The 19,003-nt window shown below is 38.9% G+C and overlaps 1 protein-coding gene and 1 long non-coding RNA gene across 17 annotated transcripts in view; one reads left to right on the forward strand and one right to left on the reverse strand.

The window, feature by feature from the left end:
- LOC106863060 (uncharacterized) overlaps positions 1 to 8,795 on the forward strand; it is a 65,025-nt gene extending 56,230 nt beyond the window's left edge. For 6 of the 16 annotated variants that reach the window (XR_015804757.1, XR_015804761.1, XR_015804764.1 and 3 more), the window contains 6 exons: positions 2,701 to 2,779; positions 3,241 to 3,451; positions 4,439 to 4,563; positions 6,162 to 6,262; positions 6,625 to 6,709; positions 7,473 to 8,795. The gene's annotated coding sequence lies outside the window, so the exon portion shown is untranslated. The other 10 variants (XR_015804760.1, XR_015804762.1, XR_015804767.1 and 7 more) reach the window with 5 other exon arrangements.
- A 26-nt stretch (positions 8,796 to 8,821) lies between these two features.
- LOC148223148 (uncharacterized) overlaps positions 8,822 to 19,003 on the reverse strand; it is a 130,080-nt gene continuing 119,898 nt past the window's right edge. The window contains exon 3 of the long non-coding RNA XR_015804772.1: positions 8,822 to 9,268. This is a non-coding gene — a long non-coding RNA (uncharacterized LOC148223148). The remainder of the gene's footprint in view (positions 9,269 to 19,003) is intronic.

A 19,003-nucleotide genomic window follows, 5' to 3' on the forward strand; every position in this document is an offset into this window, starting at 1 on the left:
ATCCCAGGCAGCTGACAGGATGGTGCCTGATCGGGTTTAGTCACCATTGCTAATTACAGGCTCAGAAATTACAGCCACTTTTAGGTTAATGGCTGGTAAACACCTAGAGATAACTTACAGCAAGAGAGGAATGGCCCTGCAGCTTAAAAAGGGGGTGGAAGGACATTTTGTGCTGCTGTGCTGACCCTCCAGCAGTGAGTGTCCAATCTGAGCCTTTAATATCCATGGCATTCTGGTTCCAAAAACATTCCAAATACAAAAACTAGGGACCTTTCTCCATTAATTGTATATCATTTAAAACTGAGATGCATTAATTCTTTAAAGGCAAGAGTACTCAGTTGGAAGAAAGAAATCAGTTATTATTCTCCTCTGTCAATTCTTCTCCTCAGCTAAATTTGTAATGTTGTAATGGAAAATGTCAGTGGTGTGATGGTTATGCCAACAATAAAATCATTTGCTCTCTGCTTTTTATCTGAAGATACTAAATCTAACATGCCAGTTATATCTCTAGAGTGGGTTTGAGTGAGTAGTGAATACCAGCTCAGTCAGCAGAGTTTTAAATCAATCCTAGTAAAATCCTTTGTAAAAGCAGCAGTATCTTGTCAGCTTAGAAAATGTTAATGGACTACCTGGTGAGCGTGACTTGAATTACAATTTCAAGCTTATATTTTACTATAGTCATTTTTTTTTTGGTTTTTATTAGTATTTTATTATTTTTACTATTTCCTTTCAACAGTAACTCACATAAATTCTCTGGTAAACCAGACCAAGTGGTTCATACACAGAAACAGAAAGCAAGGCAAAGTTGATAAATGAGAGAGGTAGATAAAGGACACGAAAATATAGTAAATTCAAGTGGACTTTGAATTTGTAATAGCTGTACAAGCTTTTGTGCTGCATAATATTTTTCAGCCTGAGAATTTTCCTTCCAGACCTGTTACAGTATTCCTCCTCTCTGCTATCTAACAGGGATGGCAAAATCAAAAATCAGTGTGTGTCTTAATGCTCTGCTACTGAAATGCTCAGACTTGCTTTGATATCCCCGTTTTGGAAATAAAAAGTCCAAGAACAAGGAAAAAACCACAGGCACATTTTCAAAGCCACAGAAAGCTCTTTTTACTGATAAGCTGAAGTAAGTGAAGTTGTTTAATTTATCAAGATGACAACAGAGATGGGATTTAATTGCTGTTACGTGAATAGTTTATTGTTAGCTAAAAGGAGGGATGGTGAAAAGGCCTCTAATTTTTCAGGGAAGAGTATGACATATTCTGATTTATGGACCAATTCTAATGACATACCATGCTGAAATCTATAATCTTTCAAAAATGATGAAATGAGCAGAGCAGTCCAAAGAGACAAAAGGCAAGTTTAATTTTTCTCTATCTTATCTAACTTCTGGAAACAATACAGGAGGATATTGCAAGTGAAACTACATGCAGTAGAGAGTTAAATTATTTATATTACTCTTTGATATATTTGACTGGGGATTCTTTACCTTTTAAAAAGTGAAACTTAACACATAAGCTTGGGGTTCTGGGCTAGAAGTGGTTTTTTATCATCTGAAATGTGTGCTAATCTTGGTATGATATCTAAGTAAAAAAAAAAACAAAACCCAAAGTTATTGCATCTGAATTTCTTGTTTCTTCCTGCTCCGTTCCAGTCAGTTCTGGTGGCATTTGAAGTGTCACACTATTTATGTGTGAATGCAGAAGTATCTCAGTATTGGAGAACTGTCTAAAATTCATCCCAGATCTCTCAAATTTCGCTTCTGTGCAGAGAGATCTTCTGTGCAGACATCTTCAGGCATAGAGATAGTGTGAAAAGCTACAAAATATCTTTTTATAGCTTCAAAATGAAAAATGTAAAGATACAGCTTGGTAATTCATTCAAACTTTAGAAAGTCATGAATATGCTTACATTTAGGTCACTATTTACATGTATGGAAACCTTTTAGAGGGAAAGCCTTTTTATACATTCTGTTTGAGGGAAAAGTAAATTGCTGATAACTGTTAAAATTTCATTGAAAAACCCCTTAAACCAGTTCATATGGCTTTCCTGGCTCCCTTCATAGAAGGAGCTTTCTTAGTTGCCTGATCAGTGAGCCATTGCAAAAAAAATAAAAAATTCAGAATTGTATTAGGACTTTTCAGTTTTATGTGTGTGCCCTTAGATTCTGCTTGGACTATGGTGAAATGAATAAAGGTGTTTATGTCAATTTTTCCTATGGAGAAGCTGAGGTTTCAGTAGAACACTCCACCCAAGCACTTTTGCAGCCACTTCTTTTCACCTCTCTTTATTCCCTGATTCCACGAACAAATCCTGTGGCTCTGTGTCAATAACCCTTCCCCAGCTGTTCTGAGGATGCTCGAGGTTTTACTGTTTCATGTGGTGTTCTGGCAGGCTTTATTTGGGTTATCTTAGTGCATGTTTCTTTAGTAAAGGAGCAGTGTGCATTTCAAGGAAACATGCTTTTAGTTGGATTAAGATTTGATTTTAAAAAATATTTTTAAAAAATTGTCAATTGGAAAATTAGTGTTTGAAGATGCTCTAGTGAAGTCATGAAACAGTCATTACTTTCTGCTTTCCTGACTAGGCATAAACCCCCACCCACACACACATACATTAAAGGGAATGCAATTCAAAACTTGTTCAAAACTTATTACTCAATTTTTATTTTTTTTTTTGTTGTTGTTCCTAAAGCATCTTTAAGTCTCCAATAAACTGATTCTGATCTGGGATTGGTGGAAGAAATTATTTTCTCTTTCCTGACTGAAGTCCAGTAAGTTATGTTGTTTGGGGCTTTTTTTTTTTTTATTATTATTCTGCTGAATGAACTGGAAACAGGAAAAATATTGCTTGTTTCACCACTGCTGTAAATTTTAAACCATCTTTTTTTTTAATGTATGTTATTTAACTGCTAATTCTGAAAGACTCCACAAAGCTGCAGAAAGCTTCTTGTTTACTCTGGTGAAAGCCATGGTGACAGTAATGCTGAGTAGAAAACCAAGTGTCCTGCTTTAAGGGCAACCCTCATAAACATTAATTCCTCTTAAATGAATTACTTCTGGAAGCTGAGTTAAAGAAATACCAGATGTTAAAAAAACCCCAAAATGTTTCGGCTTTGCAGTGTGGGAAATTAGAAATTATAATAAAGGATGTCTAGAAATTTGAATTCAGTCGGGATCCTGCCTCAGTTTTATTTTTTTTAATTATTTTTTATGCTTTCATCTATTTTTGCAGCTTAGATGCTGAAGGCTTTTGGAAGAGGAAAACCCCCCAGCTGGTGAAGTGATGTGGAGAACCATCTCCAGGGGAAGCTCCATCAGAAACTCTGGGACTGCAAGTGCTGTCTGTCACCTTGTTCATCTGGTGACTGTGAAATGCCACATTCACCTTTCCAAAATTAGCAGGATGTGCCCCTTTACAAAGCAGAAGAGGGAAAAAAATGAAGGTATTTTTTAGAAGTGACCGCTTGAAGGATTATAAATTGTGCAAATCCTTTCAGAGTAGATCTCCTTGGATCTTTTTTCCAAACCAAACTGTATACTATGATAGACAAATGCCCACAATTTTGGTTTGTTGTTTTTTGGGTTTTTTTTATAATTTACATATTCAGATTTTTGTCTGAAGTGATCTCTTGTAGCTGAACTAGTTCACATACACTGAATTGAACAGAGAAAGAATAGATAACCATTCCTTGTGCTCAACAGCTCTAGCTGGAAGGGCCATTCACAAAATTACCCACCCAAAAATCTGAATTTACATCTTCTAGGACAGAAGGGAGCTCGTGGTCATGGTCCCCAAGGAAGACACATCTCTGACCTGTAACGAGGGGCACAGGGGCAGTTTGTGTTTTCCAGGCATCATGTTCAGCATGGATCCTGGCACAGGATCAGGGCATCCTGCCTTCCCTGTGACTGCTTCCACCACCTTCACGTGCAGCCACACAAGCTGCAGAGGAAATTTGGCATAATTAACAAAAAATAAATTTATTTATTTATCCTGCAACACATGTAACAAAGCTCTGCTTATCTGATGTAGAAGGATTTATAAGTGTATGTTAAGCAAAAGCATTTTAACACCATTTAAAAAAAAAAGATAAATAACTCAAGGACGTGTTGCATATTCAGATAATAATGATATAAGAAAAGCTTGGATGAAACAAAATCTTGTCGTAATGCCTGTAAAATCCCCTGGCACTATCAGTTTTTTAAGTGTTTCACTCTAGTTTGCATTTATGCTAATGAGCACTTGAATATTTCAGTGGTTTTGTGTGTTTGCTTCAGCCTGACCCAATAGTATGCTTTTAAGATTTTTATGCTCTGGGATGAAATCATGCCCTTTGCCTACACTTGGAGCACATGTTCCTCATTCCCCACTTTTAGGAGTCCCTGGGACCAAGCCTGCTTGCAGTGTGGTGTTCTTTTTTTCCCCACAGAAGATGGGCTGCTGTTCCAGACATCTCTCAAATGGTCAGTGGGATGATGAGACAAACACCTGGTTGTTTGCAGCCTGTATAATCTGTACCACGTTTGCAGATGGTGCCCTGCACACTTCTGTGAGGTATGTGCTAAATAGCCATGAATGACTTGGAAGCAAGTGCTGGAAAGAATATCAACATTAAAACTTTCAGCAGTTCCACTCCCATCAGATTTTCAGACCTGGCAGAGCACAGAAAGGGGAGGATTTCAAGATTGCAAATATTCTGGGGTTGCTAACATGCCATTTTTCAGCTTTGAAAGAAGTCTTCTGTAATACAGAAATGAAGAGGTTTACCCAGCAGAAAATAAGTGTTGCCACTTTATTGTTTTTGGCAGGAGATGGTGGTTCATCATTTGGACACATCAGGTACTTTCCTTGTGAGTGTCATGTAATTTAAAATGACAGCGCTTCAAATGGTGACAAAATGACAAAGCACTGATCTGTGGTGGAAGTCTAGCATGGAGAGGGAGCTGCAGCCAGGCAAAATTATTTTGAAAAGGAGTGGGAAGAGCACTTTGCTTTTGGTTTATTTATTTGCTGGGCTTTGCCTTTGCTGATTCACTAGCAGGGAGCCAGGAGCTGTGAACCTTGGTGTGAGTGTCTCCAGTTTGTGTGGGATTGTGTCCATGGCACTCTCTGCTCCAACATATTGAGAACTTGTTTATACAATATGGTTCATCCCTGTGAAAACTGCTGAAATCAAAGCTGGTGCATTTGCTGTGGCTGGAATAATTGTGTCCATCCACACAGTGATATAAAAGCTAAAACCCAAGGCATGGTTTGAATTGTCACAGCTGCTTTTGAGGTTCTCATGTAGCAGAGAATTTTGCATTTTGGAGATGTTTTCCTGAAATTCCTAGCCTTAGAAATTCCTGGAAGTGCACAGTAGTTGCCTTGTGACAAACACTGTGAGCTGGTCAGTGTCAATGGCTGATGATAGGAAAGTATCCACATGTCTGGGAATTCACTTCTACCTTCAGAGATCCATAATCCTAGACAATTTTTTTTTCCTCAGGGACTTGAGTGCATCTTAGAGAATGAGAGTGAGGATAGATTTTGTGGTCACAAAAAACAAAAAATGTATTTTTTGTAGAAAAATAGTGTAGGTTATAAATATGGTGATTATTTGAAGTCTAGTAAAATTCCATCTGACTAAAACACATTCCTTTCAGCAAGGACTGAAGTTAAATGAGATTCTTGAAGTGTACAAACACGTACCAGACAAGTGCTAGTGAATGATATTCCTATCTTAGAAACTGGAGCTACTGCCAAAATGTAACACAGCTCTTTAAACTGAAATTAATGGGCATCATGTGCCACTTGATTTTTCCTAAGTCATTTTCACTGCTGTTCACAGGAGAGGCTGTGAATGTGGGATTGATTTACAGTGAGAATGAGGCCTGTGATTATCCTGGTCCTCATCTTGCCAATGGTTTTCCTTTCAAAGCATTCCTGCCTTCCTTCCCACCCCATGGCCCTGCTGGAAGCACATGTGGGGAGCTGGAGGAAAGTGTTCAAACAAACCCCTCAGCTTTAACTCAGCCGAGGGAATTTTTTTACATGCTGCCTCTGTTAGTATTAAAATCCCTGACACTCAGGTGCAGGAGGATGTCCCTTCCTGTGGTCATTGAGATGTGAATTCTCTGACTGACTGGATGGTGTGTGCTTCTGGTTTACAGGTTTGAGCTGTTCAGTGGCCATAACCAGCTGTAAAGTGCTATAAATGGAACAATATCATGGCTGGAGCTGCCCAGCATCCTCCACATGAACAACTGGCTCTGTAGGTACTGCTGCCCTGATGGGAATTCTAAAAAGCAATGCCAGCTCCTGGGGATGGTGGGATCTCGGTCACCAAATTACACGGTGTTAAGGAAAAAGCTTTTGTGCCTAGGAATTATTTTATGACTGTGTTCAGCTTGAACTTCTCTCGTGTTTTTTGTGATTTACTTCTATTTCTAAACAAAGATAAACTGTCAGCCCCCGTTCAAAGGGCTCCTTTGAAACAAAGCACTAAATCCCCAGACCACCTGTGCTGCAGGAGACTCGGATTTGCCAAGTACTGCTTCAGAACTCAGGCTGGTGTGACTGGTCAGTGATGCACTCCTGAGATTTTAAATCTGGTTTCTTTCTTCTACCTTCCAGCCTGTGGTTTTAATCTTCTGTGGAGCTGTGCTGAACAGAACAGCTGGCCTGTAATTGGAGGAGATTGCTGCAGCCACTTATCTCTGTGGGTGTTACTCCTGTTCTCAGCATTATTGCAGTTAAAATGGTTATCATTTTCATCTATAGTGGCTTCCTAAGACAAAAATAAGCATGTGCCACTTACCTTTTCAGTGTTATTGAATCGTTTCAGTATAGAATGATTTCCTTTTTTTTCCTTGGCTTTTTTCCCTGCTGATCCTTGTCTATAACCCAGGAGAAGTTCTGCATTGTTATCACTCTCACGCTATTTAGCAGAAGGGAGCAGGATCTAAATAAACTTAAAAGTTTCTGATTACCATGATTGAAGTGTCAAAATCCTTTACTGTAACAATAAAAAAAGATCCCAATTCTTTTATAACCATGCATCCAAATTCTACAGGTTATTCAGGTCTCGTTTCACTGCCTGCTTTTCATGCCACGTTACTCTTTTCTTCCAACTCTGAATGGCCCTGGGGAGGTGCCCCTCTTGTTAAGTCAGTCATTTCCTAACTCATAAAATTGGGAAGCCACACTGGGTGGTCAGAGTTCAAGTGAGTTTTGGAAGAGGGCTTGTACTAACAGATTAGGATTTGAAAAATCTGATTTCAAATATTATCTTTAGAAAATATTTCTAGTGGGACCTTATATGATCCATTAATCAGTCTGGGTGTGATCTGCATCCTGCCAAGGTTAATAAAGGTGTTTCTTTAGACTTTGGTGAACTTTGACCATCCTCATCCACTAAGTGGGACCATTGCTTTCTTGTTTCTCTTCTTTTTCTGTCTAAAAAATTTCTAATGTGTATTTAGGCATCCAGGAACAACAAAACACACGGCTCTGGCAGCATACATGTAATGCTTCTAATGCAGGAAGAGAAACCTTTTGAAGGTCAAGTTACCACACATCCAGAAAGCATTTGTCATGCCCTGGGAATTGATCTGAAATCTGATCCATCTTGGAGAATAAATCACCACAGAAAGAATTAAAACAGCATTAGACTATCTCTTACTGAAGTTCCCTATGGAGCTGATTTCCTGGAAGCAGCCTAAGGTGTGGTGTGGGTAATGGGACTGATGTTTTGAGAGGAGGTTTGTGTCTGAACAGCAGCAGGACCAGAAAGAGAAGAAAGAGAAGTGAATACATCGATGCTTACAGAGGGAGGGACTGAAACTTATTGCAGCTCACTGGAAAGCTGGACAGCTCTTCAGGTACATCCTTATAAATGTTAGCACATGGACCTTGTTCTGAAAGTTTTAGTGCCAGTACTTTTCATTGGATAGCTTGCAATGTACAAATGATATCAGCTCCATGAAAACTTTAAAAGAGTAAGGCAGAAGATGATTAAGTCCTGAGGGTTGCTCCCATATTAGAGCTCCTTTTACTGCAAGCTCCATGTAAATAAAAAATGAGAGTATTTGACTGTTTCATAAAGCTAAGCATATTTGATAGTGCCATATCATAAAACCCTTGTCTCTTGGGTAGCGAGGTGTGGTAGTTGTAAAAATGTCAGATTTATTCTAGGAATTATCTGTGTTCATAATTTGTAATTGCTTTTATTACTTGTAACTCAAGGCAGATGTGCATAAAGCAGTCAGTAATTTGTCCTCTAGCCACATGATTTCATGTAACTGAGCCAAAGTCCTCTGCACACAGAAAGAAAGCAAAGCCCCAAGATGAAAACTCTGCCTGGGATTACCTGGGATTAAATGGTGAACACAAAAAGAGTATTAATAAGAAAATAGTGGAGGGCTAGCACAGGTCTTCTCTCCTGAACAGAGTCTAAGACACAGACTTATACCCTGGTGGATCTGCTCTGTGCCTCTTTAGCCATTTTTTGTTTTAATGGTTGTGCTTATGTAGGCTGGAACAAATGTAATGGATGTAAGGGGTAAGAAAAAAATCCCCTTCTGCTCTAATGTTCAGCTTAAAGGGATTTTCAGACAAAAAGAAAGCTGAACATAGTGCACAATGCAATTCTAGCTAAGGAAAGGAACTGGCTTGGGAAAGAAGGCAGCTGAGACTGAAAGCAAACACAGCACAAGAGAAATGTGAAGTGCTGTCTTATAAACTGTGTATTTCTCCTGCTCTGTCAGTTTATTCATAATACTCTGTCTTTAAAGTAAATAAATAAACAGGCTGGGTTTTTCTTCCCATTTTTCTTTTGCCATTTGTATACTTTATTCAAACCGTTTCTTTTCAACAGATTTTTGTCTTTCTTTCCGTGGCAACAAAGAGCCAAGGCTCCTTTGCAAAAGCAATGCAGTCCTTCACACAACACCCTCTGTGCTAAGGTGGGTACAAATCCACACCTGTTGTTAGGACTGCTAACATCATTGACCAATAATGATGAGAATGAGACACTTCCTAGCAATGCATTATTATGATGGTGTCACCCACAGCAAGTGGGTAACCTCCAAGTTTTATTACACTAAAGCAGCCTTAAAATCTTCAAATCATTTACAGCTCTATCGCACTTTTTCGGGAGCTATTATTGCTCAGCCATTCCTCTTTTTCTTCCTCTTGCCTTCTCAGATGAGCAAAGATCTTTAATGCTTCCATTTTCTCACTTGTGAATGGATCAAACAGCCCAAAATCCACAGGAGCACTGGAAGAGGGAGATGACAGTCAGAACAGCCATGCATTTGTCTGGAGCTTCATTGGTCTGGTTTTGTAGCTGATATTTGTGATCATAAAAGCATTAGGGAGAAGCAACAATGGTATTTTTAGATAAAATAACAGTAGATTATAATAGTAGATTTTTAAAAGTTAATTTTGTACTAAATACCACTGTAAAATAATGTCTTTCAGTAAATTTCTAACTATTCTGAAGTGATAATCAGTTTTCTTTCCTGTAAAAGGATCCATAGTCTAAGGAGAATCTTGAGTGACAGCCTAGATATGAGAAATGTTATTTGAATAAGGCATTCTTATCCATGTTTATGGTACTTTCCAGAGGCTTTCTCTCCCTTTTAGGCCTTCTCCACAAAAGCACATGCAATAAAAATGTTACTGCTGCCAGCTTGTATGCCTGAAAGGTCAATTCTTCTTTTTGTTCTAACTTCATCAGTTTCTTTAATAAAAGATATTAACTCTCTTCACAAACCTGTCTCACAGAGAGAAGAAAAATATCCCCAGCTCCAAAGAAAATATCACTTCTATTTAATGATTAAAACAAATCAGTGTGAGAGAAGACATAAGGCAGCTACCAGAAAATTCTGGTGAGTAGCAAGCTATAAAAGCTTCAGTTTTCTGACCATTCTGAAAGTTTTTGGTTTTGTTTTCTTAGTAAAACTGAGCACAATAAAGCAAGAAATCTTTCTTGGCCGTGGTTCATGCATCAGGAAAAGAATCCTTTCTTCCTGACAGTGTGGACTGTGCCCTTCTTAATTCCAGAAGGTGCTACAGCAGCTCAGTACCAATCCCATTCCCTCAGCCTGGCTTGTGGAACATCCCCTCTGGGAGGCAGATTGCACATTGATTATTACTAATGAGATCGTTCTAATACTAGTAATTAATAATGATTAATAGCAAACAACAGTCATATTATTTTTTTTTTCTAAGAAATATGTAAGTAGTTAATACTAATTAATGGTAAAAACCAAAAACCACTGCAATTCCATAAAATGTAACAGTAATTAACAGTTACAAATTCAATTACATTTCTATAAAATGTAACAACTATGATAGTACAATAATAATTAGGACTATATAGTAATAATAAAATAAGTTATTACGTTTCTATTAAATGTAACAGTAATTAATACTAATTAATAGCAACAAACAGAAACCATTACATTTCTATAAAATCTGATAGTAATTAATAGTAATGGTCATTACATTTCTATAAATATAATTTTATAATACCCAGTCATTACATTTCTATAAAATATAATATTAATAAGAGCAATGCTAATAAGATGTCAGCCTAGTGCAGGTGACCAGACCTGTGGTGTTTATACCAAGTAGAGCAGAAACCCCAGTTCCAATTTGGAGCTGGTGCATTTTTGTTTCAGGTTCAGCATTTAAATTCCACCCCTCTCTGGGTGTGAGTATGAGACAAGTGACAGGGAAAAGCCAAGCCTGTGCAGAGTTCATCAGCAAAGTGTGCTCTGCATGGTCACTGCTTGATTATTCAAAGGTGTTTGTGGAAAATAAGTCTAAAGTTCAGCTTTGGGGGATGATCACTCTTTCTGCACCATTTAAGCACATCATCTCATTTCTAAGTGGTGCTGATTACAACAATTCATGGGCAGCCACAGTCACTTTCTGGATGGAAGGGTGAGAGAAATGTGACCCTCTGATAAAACAAAGCCCATGCTGCAGTGAGCAGTGGGCTAAAGGCTTGGGGGAGCTGTTTCCATGTGTGATTAAATGCCTCTCATTGGTATCATGCCTTCACATTTAAACAGCTTCATTTTTAAATCACCAGATAATTGTGTAATTGTGGTGTTCCTGCCCCCTGTGATGAATCAGGGTCTCCTGACTAATGGTTCTGTGAAAATACAATTGCCTGAAAGCATCCCCAAGCCCTGTGCTATGATGTCACCGTGGGCCCTGGAGCAGGTAAATGATGTTTGGCTTGGAAAATACACCTACACTGACTAGGGCTTCTCACTCCAGGGGGGACATTGCTGGTGACATCCCCCGTGTGTTTCCACAGGCCAGTCAGCTGCTTCTGATTTCTCCTTGCAGCAGCTCTTTTGCAGAGAGCAGCAGCCAGGAAGCTGCACAATTGCTGTCAAAGGAAGGTCAATCCATGACAAACAGACTTGTTGGATACCAAAAAAATATACCCAAAGCATTTTGAATAGGCAGGAGAGTCTCAGTGTTCTTTTATGTCCCCCCATTCCAGTAAAACACAAACCACCTGCTAAATACATGTAATTTGATCAAATTGGTATAAATGCCTGTAAAAGATAGGGATAACACCAACGATGATAAGGAAAAAACAGCTAGATATTACCAATTAAATACAGCAGTAGATTTGGGAGAAACAGCTGGATTTGTACAAGCAGGCTGTTTGTGCTTTGCTTCTTCATATAGAATCTCCAGAGGAAAATAAAACACAAGTAATTATGGGCAACTTCAGGTAATCTTTAATTCTTTCCCTTCACCCAAATGGGACTTGCCACACAATTTTCAAATGCGACCACAGTCTGCTGTGAAACTGCACTGCCCCGGGCTGTTGGCTCTGCTAAAGGCAAAAAAAAAAAGGAAAAAAAAAAAAAAAAAGAAAAAAAAAAAAAAAAAGAGAGAGAGAGGTATAAAATATGAGTTCAGGCCAGCAGAAAGATTTGATGTGTTGCCTGTGCCTGTTCCAGCCCATCTCCACCTCAGCCTGCTCCTACACACGTGTACAGGACCTGCTTCATGCCCAAAGATGCTACAAAGCAATGCCCAAGGTGCTCACCCTGTGCAGTACAGGTCTAAAGCCACTAATAACATCATGGGTCTGTGTGGCTACCCTTTTATTACCTTTTTTTTTTTTTTAAGACACATTTTCTCTTTGGGCAGTCAGAAGCTTTTTACCAAAATCAAGTTTAATTTATTAAACGAATTTATTTCTGTACCAGTATTTCAACCCAAATACTTATTGCCTTATTTTGGTATTTTCTTCAGTGATGTAATTGAAAGATATTCTTGTAGTTCTTTGACTTTTGTTAATCAAAAGCCTAGCAAGGCTATTTAAACATGTCTTTAACAGAGATATTTTCCTTCCTGTAATCAGCCTAACAGTTCTTTTGTTATCCAGTCCAATAAAGGGATGTAGATAGTTTCAAGGGGACTTTTAACACTGCTCTAAATGAAACCATGTCAATGGCTTTTACAGGATTTTTTTGGATTATGCCAGAAAAAAAATGCCTGCTACATGGAAAGTGCACTGGTTTTCTCTTAGCAGGAGCAAATATCTGTGTCACAGCCACAGTAAACCAAAAATGCTCTCAGGCCTTCTTTATTTTTTTTTTTTTTTGTCTTTTGTAACTTCCAAATGATGAACTGCAGAAGTTCTTGTCCCCTGGGACATGAATTTATGCAGTACATCTTGTGACAGTAGGATCCAAAGTACATTTCCTTGCATAATTAAATTAATCTTATTTTTGTTGTTGTACCTGTTGAAAGGCATTTAGTTCCCTGTTTATATAGGGACAGCTCTGACTTCTGTTTAGTTGAAAAACTTAAAACAGGGAGAATTTTCCCACACATTAATGAATATTTTAATCAGTACTGAACTCCAGATCTCCTTTTTATATCCCCTACCCTAATTTACTTCTGCCTCTGAGTGCTATACAAAACCCATGAGGGGGACAAAGCCTGAGTAGACAGACTCCAAATGAACATTTTAGAGCTTTACCTTTATAATTTCAATATGCCCACGTTGAGAAGAGCTATTAAAATACATGGTTCTCTGAGCCACTGCTTTGCTTCACTTCACTGCTTCACCTTCCCACCCTGTTACACAGCAGGCAGTGCTCCCCATTCCCGTTGAGAAATTTAAATTGTGAGCTCTTTGGGCCATGGCTTGTTACCTTTTTGCTTGGTGCTTTCACACTTTTTAGTCCCAAGAAGCCAATGACCTTGACTGGACACAAAAAACACACCTTATACAAATTATCCCTTTTTCCAGAGCTTTTCTTTAGCATCACACAAATTTATTCACCCACACTGAATATGTCTCCAGCTCAAGGCAAATTGTCTAAACTTCTTGCAGGATACTCTGCCTTATTTATGAATATTTCAACTTCTAACCTAATCTGTGTCCACTATGCCTTCTGTTTCTTACCATTTTTAAGGACAAATCAGTAACTTAAAAAAACCAAGAACACTGTCCTGAGTGGTCACCTGAAAATATGTAGAGTCTAAGACAAAGACTCCAAAAAAAGTAGTGGCTTTATGTTCTTTATGTACCTTATTACATGATATTAAACAACACCATAGCCATAAGTTGGAAACAGACTGGAAGACAAAGGAAAACAATCTCTCAAAGCTTGAGAAATATGATTTTACATGTTGAGTGCCTCTGTGTTTTTAAGATTTTTAAAAACTGAACCAAAGTGTCTAAGATTTAAATGCCAACTTGAGCTGTCAAAAATCACTACAGATGTAGGTAAGATTATTTTCCATGTAACAGAATCTAATGCCTGTCTCTCGCTGGGTTTTGGACACGAAACTGGCTGACAACTCACACTGCAGTTATATGAAAACATCACTGTCAAAAGCACAGACAATTCAAACATTTTTCTACTACATTTGTGGTTAAAAAAAAGACTTTTAAAAAGCTTATAGTTGTAAAAAATAGCACATATATGAGAAAAACAATGGTTTAAGATTACTTCTTTTGCCAAGTATCAAGTAAAAGCATCAGAAACAGATACTGCACTATTTCATGAAGTCAGAAGAAGGTAAAGACTTGCAATTTAATGTCATTATATAGACACACTCCTATAATATTGTCATCATCTACTACTTGAGACAACGAAACCAATCCAAAAACTTCACCTTAAAATAAGTGGCATTTTATACTGGAAACAAACTGGCTATATATGGCAACTCAGTGCACTATTCAAATTATTACAGTCAATTAATATTTAAAACTCATCAATATTCTCAAACTTAGGAGAAAAAGCTCTTTAAACAATCCCCCTATAAATGGCACTGCAATTAATAACATGCTGAGTGTAAAATATGTGGGGTTTTTTTGTCTCCTGTTATGGCTTAACAGGGCTAAAGGATTCTCTTGCAGATTTCTCTTTTAAGCCCAAAGAACCTCAGTCACATGGGGTTTCCAGTGTGAAGCTGTTGATACTGACATAAGTCTTATTGTCATTGTACCTTAAATCCCAAATGGGGTAACGACTTCATTATCTAGAGAACAGCAATCATTCAAGATATGGAATGGAAGGAATAAAGGGAAGAGCTTTACCTCTAGATTTTCAGAACTTGAATGACATTTACTATTCAGAATATCTGAAATATTGTAAAACATCACTGTTCAGTGGGGGGAAAAAAAAGAGGGAGGGAGACAAAGCAGGATTAGAGCTTAATTCTTGGATGCTTTTGAAGGACAAATAAGATAAATGTCTGCAAGTGCAACGCAGATGCAAGAGGCATAAAGATGCTTGGGGGTTTTATAGCATATTGCAGACTTTCGTTTTGTGACAGAAATTTTCACATTACAAGGCTTTCAACACAACCTCAACACTTTCCTACAATTTAATTTCTTCCTTTGTTCGGACCACAGAAAGTTTTCACAATGGGAAAGTACAGACAACTGGAGGGAAAGAAACCTCACTTAAACACTACTGAATGAAACACAGATGTAGAAGGACAGCAGAGGTTCTTTTTTGTGGTAATTATGCTTCTGACAGTCCTTAATGTGATTTCCTACATCAAGAGGAGCCACCAACACAAATAAGTATTTCCAAGTTCTGTTTTGCAGTTTTCTTTGCTAGAAATGTTCTGTTCAGTCCTACTAAAGGGAGAGATAATGTACAGGGTGTGGAGGACAAGTGCTCTTTGCCTTGTGTTGTTGGCTTCTCATCCACTACATGGTGTTTGCTGATATGATCACGGGATTTTCTATGGGAAAATGAGTTTGGTCAAATTTCTATTAGGAAGGGTTCAGAATGTGATTAAGATCAGCCTAGAATAGTCCAGTGCAAACCTTATTTTTAGAGAGGACTATATCCAGGAAATCCAGGTTACACTTATCCCTGTATTCATCAGGTCCTGGCAGCTTTGAATTAATGGCAAAATGGAATTGCTGAGGAGTTTTCCCATTCTTAAATATTTTACCCCTTAGTGCTTCCATTAGCAATATGTACTTCAAAGAGATGAGAATATAGGTGATCCTGTAAAGTATTTTCATACTATTGTGACATGTATTTCACACTCAATTACTGATGCATTAGGGGATGAAAAATATAAGAGACAGAGGCAGTGATAAGAATACACTCTATTTATCTGAACTGAGTGTGCAATCTGACTGGAAATTTCATCTAAGTGTCTTTGGAATTAAAGGCAGTTATCTGACCTCGGCGCTTATGGTTTTCTTATAATTGCTCTTGTAAGCAAAAAAACCAAGCTGAAATATAAAAATTTCCCAAAGAAAGACCAAAGAATATCACAGCACTTATTAAACTCAGTAACACCCCCAGCCTAGAGATACCTGTTCACTTTCAGCCAGGATGTATGATCACTGACAGTGATACCTGTTCACTCAACTCAGGCACCACTGCTGCTCGCAGCAATTTCTGCATCCACTTGGTGCTTTTAAATCGTCTTACAATTTTACATGAAATTACAGGTGGATAATTGAAAGGAAAAGCCCAACACCTTTCTACCATTAACAGCACAGACCAGTTTGCCTTTGAGCCACAGTGGGCCACCAGCCCTGTTCTTCCCACAAACTGCAGGGAAACACCAGATCAGGGCATTGCTGCTGTGCCCTGCCCCTGCAGCCTTTTTGGAGTGGAGGCACAATCTGCAAGCCAAGATCTTTCCTTTCCCTCAGGAGCATCTGCAGCTCTCGTGTGCTGCACAGTTATAATGCTGTTTGAAGTTATCTATCTCCTTCTCTGTCTTATATGCCCCCTTTTCACAGGAAAATTGAGCTGCTTTCCTTGTGGGGCCAAAGACTGCAAACATTGAATGAACTCACAGCAGGAAACCTCAAGGTCTTTTTGGGACAGGCACAGAGCACTGTGTGGAAAAGGAACCAAGCACTTCCTCCAACAGCTTCTGCACTATAGAGCAACTACCACCTTTCTGCAGGTTTTAGAGCAACTACCACCTTTCTGCAGGTTTAGGGCTAGATCAGATGAAAAAAAGCATTTCCAGTCTGTCCCCAAGATGTTAAATACACACAGGCAGCCAATACAAATATTATGAAATTAAATAACCTCCTGTATTCTACACAATAAAACCAAATTGCCACATGCAGAGAGGATGAAGAATCAGAGCAACCCATAGATTTTTCTCCAGTTCTGTCAGCAGCACATCTGCCTGTGTGGAACAAGGAATACCTATATCCATGTGTTTCCTGTCAACCTGTGTGACAAATGCAGCTCAGTCTTTGTGCTCCCAGCTAACAGAGAGAGTAAATGATCTATGAAGATATATAAAGCCCCTCTTTGTTGCCATCCATGGATAGAAAGGCATTGCACAGACAAAGACAAATGTGATGGCTGCCTGCTGGTCGGGGAGAGCCAGCCACTGCAGCTGTGAGCTGATTCAGAGAAAACACAGCTTTATTTTATGTTTGTAGGTTTGAACCCGAGTTAAATGTGTTTGTAAATGACTGGAGTGCCATTGTGGCTTGGCCACTGTGTCGTGCTGCAAGCCAGGCTGGCTCCACAAGATCCCAACTCCTCAGATTCCCAAAGTGCATGGGAGCAGTTCCTGCCCTCCTCAGCACAGCTGAGTCAGCCTCTCCGGGGAGCAAGGGCATCCCAGCTGGTTGCTGCCACAAACAGCAAATTCCCAGGATTGGGAGGAGACTGGCTCAGGAGGATTCCACTACGTTTGTAATGATCTGCCAGTGCTGTAGGACTCCCACTACCACTATGCCCAAACTCGCCTGCCAAGTGGCAATGCCAAAAAAAAATCTATCATTTTTGCAAGGCCCAGCTTCCTAAATTGCAGAGAGGGAAAACAAAAGATCACACCAAAGTTTCCCTTTTGCTCCTCCTTACTTTGTCTATCCCCTTCTACTCCCCACATTCTAGCAGAGGAAAAGCCCAGGCTCCTATAGAAATATACAGTGCTCTCAGTAAAACATTTTATACAGAGAAGCATATCAGAGGAAATTAATATAATTAGGTTCATCCCCAGACAAAAGGTGGAGTTGATTCCTCTAACTGTTGAAGATATGTTGCTCCTAATGGGAATTATGACTCCCTAGATGGGGTGAGACCTGGCTCACAGCAGTGGCCATGAAATCCTGCTGCTGACACTTGAGAGCCTGGGTTAGGTCTGAGGCTCCATCTTATGTTTTTGAGATAACTAAAGCATTATTAAACCCAGCCAAACATTGGGCTTTTAAGCTCACACACCATGTTCATCACTGAACCACTGTTTGTGATGTGTATTACTGTTAAGTAATACACAAACCTGCAATTTCAGAAATAAAATGTGACAACTCTCAGGCAACTGGGGCAGCAATGATCATTCTAGAATAACACCACTGCTGTTACAGGGCCTGTTTCCATAAAGTTCCTATAAAATCCATATGCACAGTAACCATTTGCAAGTGAAAACAGTGGCTGATGTGTGCAATTGTTTATTCTGAATACAGAACAGACATCTGCATGAGCAAATCGATGTGCATGCAAATTTCCTCCAAAACTCACAGAGACAGTTTTGAGTCAAAGCCACAAATGCTTTTTGGAATATTCCTGTTGATTTCAGGGATTTTGCCCACAGATGTTATTTCCACGCCATTGACTTTACTCCACTGCTCTTAAATATTGAGAAGAACCTTAAGTTTTCTTTACTTACAGCACAGTTAAATTGATATTGAGTCAAACCAAGCCCAAATACTCTAAGAAGGGATAATCGCAAGAAGTAAGCTTGATAGTCACTACATAATAAAGCATGAATCATGCTGCTATTTATCTTCTTCTGCAGTGGATATTTGCAAGCAAAAATCAGGGATTTCTTCTATTTATTTACCTATTTTCCCCTACAGGAAGTCTGAGGAAAAACCTCCAAACTCTTAAAACCCATCTGTATATGTTAAAACTTTTCAGTAAAGAAAACTCTTCATAAAACTCAAGCATATATTTTGCTGTTGCTGCTAAGGGATCAAAAAAACCCTAACTAAGTGGGAAAAGAAAATATGCTGAAAAGCTTTTGAATTCTGTAATTCTGTTCATGTTGCAATGGGGTTCTTTTGTTTAAATTGGAAGGCTCTCAATAATTGAAAAGCCACCAGGTTGCCCTCAGGCAGAAAAGCACCACCAACTCTCTAACATCATGCAAAGATCTAAGGGATATTTGGTGCATCTCTGTACCGTACATTTGCTACTATACAAGGGTCTGAGCCCTTCATCTGCTCTTCTGTGGGCACAGGGGCATCTTCTGCTTCAAATTCTCCCAGTCACCACAGGGCAGCACCATCTGTGTGCACCAGGTCCAAACTAAGGTTCGGGTCTGCTACAGAAATGAAAAGTGGCAAACAAGCAGCAGTGACCTCCAGCTGGGTCACACAAAGGGCTCATCAGTGGAGGAGCAGTCACTTGTTTTGCTTTGCCAGATTCTCTCAGGATTCCTCATGAAAAATTAAAGTTTCTATTCCTTTGTCTTATGCTGCCACGCTTTAATAAGATGAGTTGTTGTTCTT

The sequence above is a fragment of the Sturnus vulgaris genome, chromosome 7 (genome assembly GCF_052056855.1).
Source record: "Sturnus vulgaris isolate bStuVul1 chromosome 7, bStuVul1.hap1, whole genome shotgun sequence".
NCBI lineage: Eukaryota > Metazoa > Chordata > Aves > Passeriformes > Sturnidae > Sturnus > Sturnus vulgaris.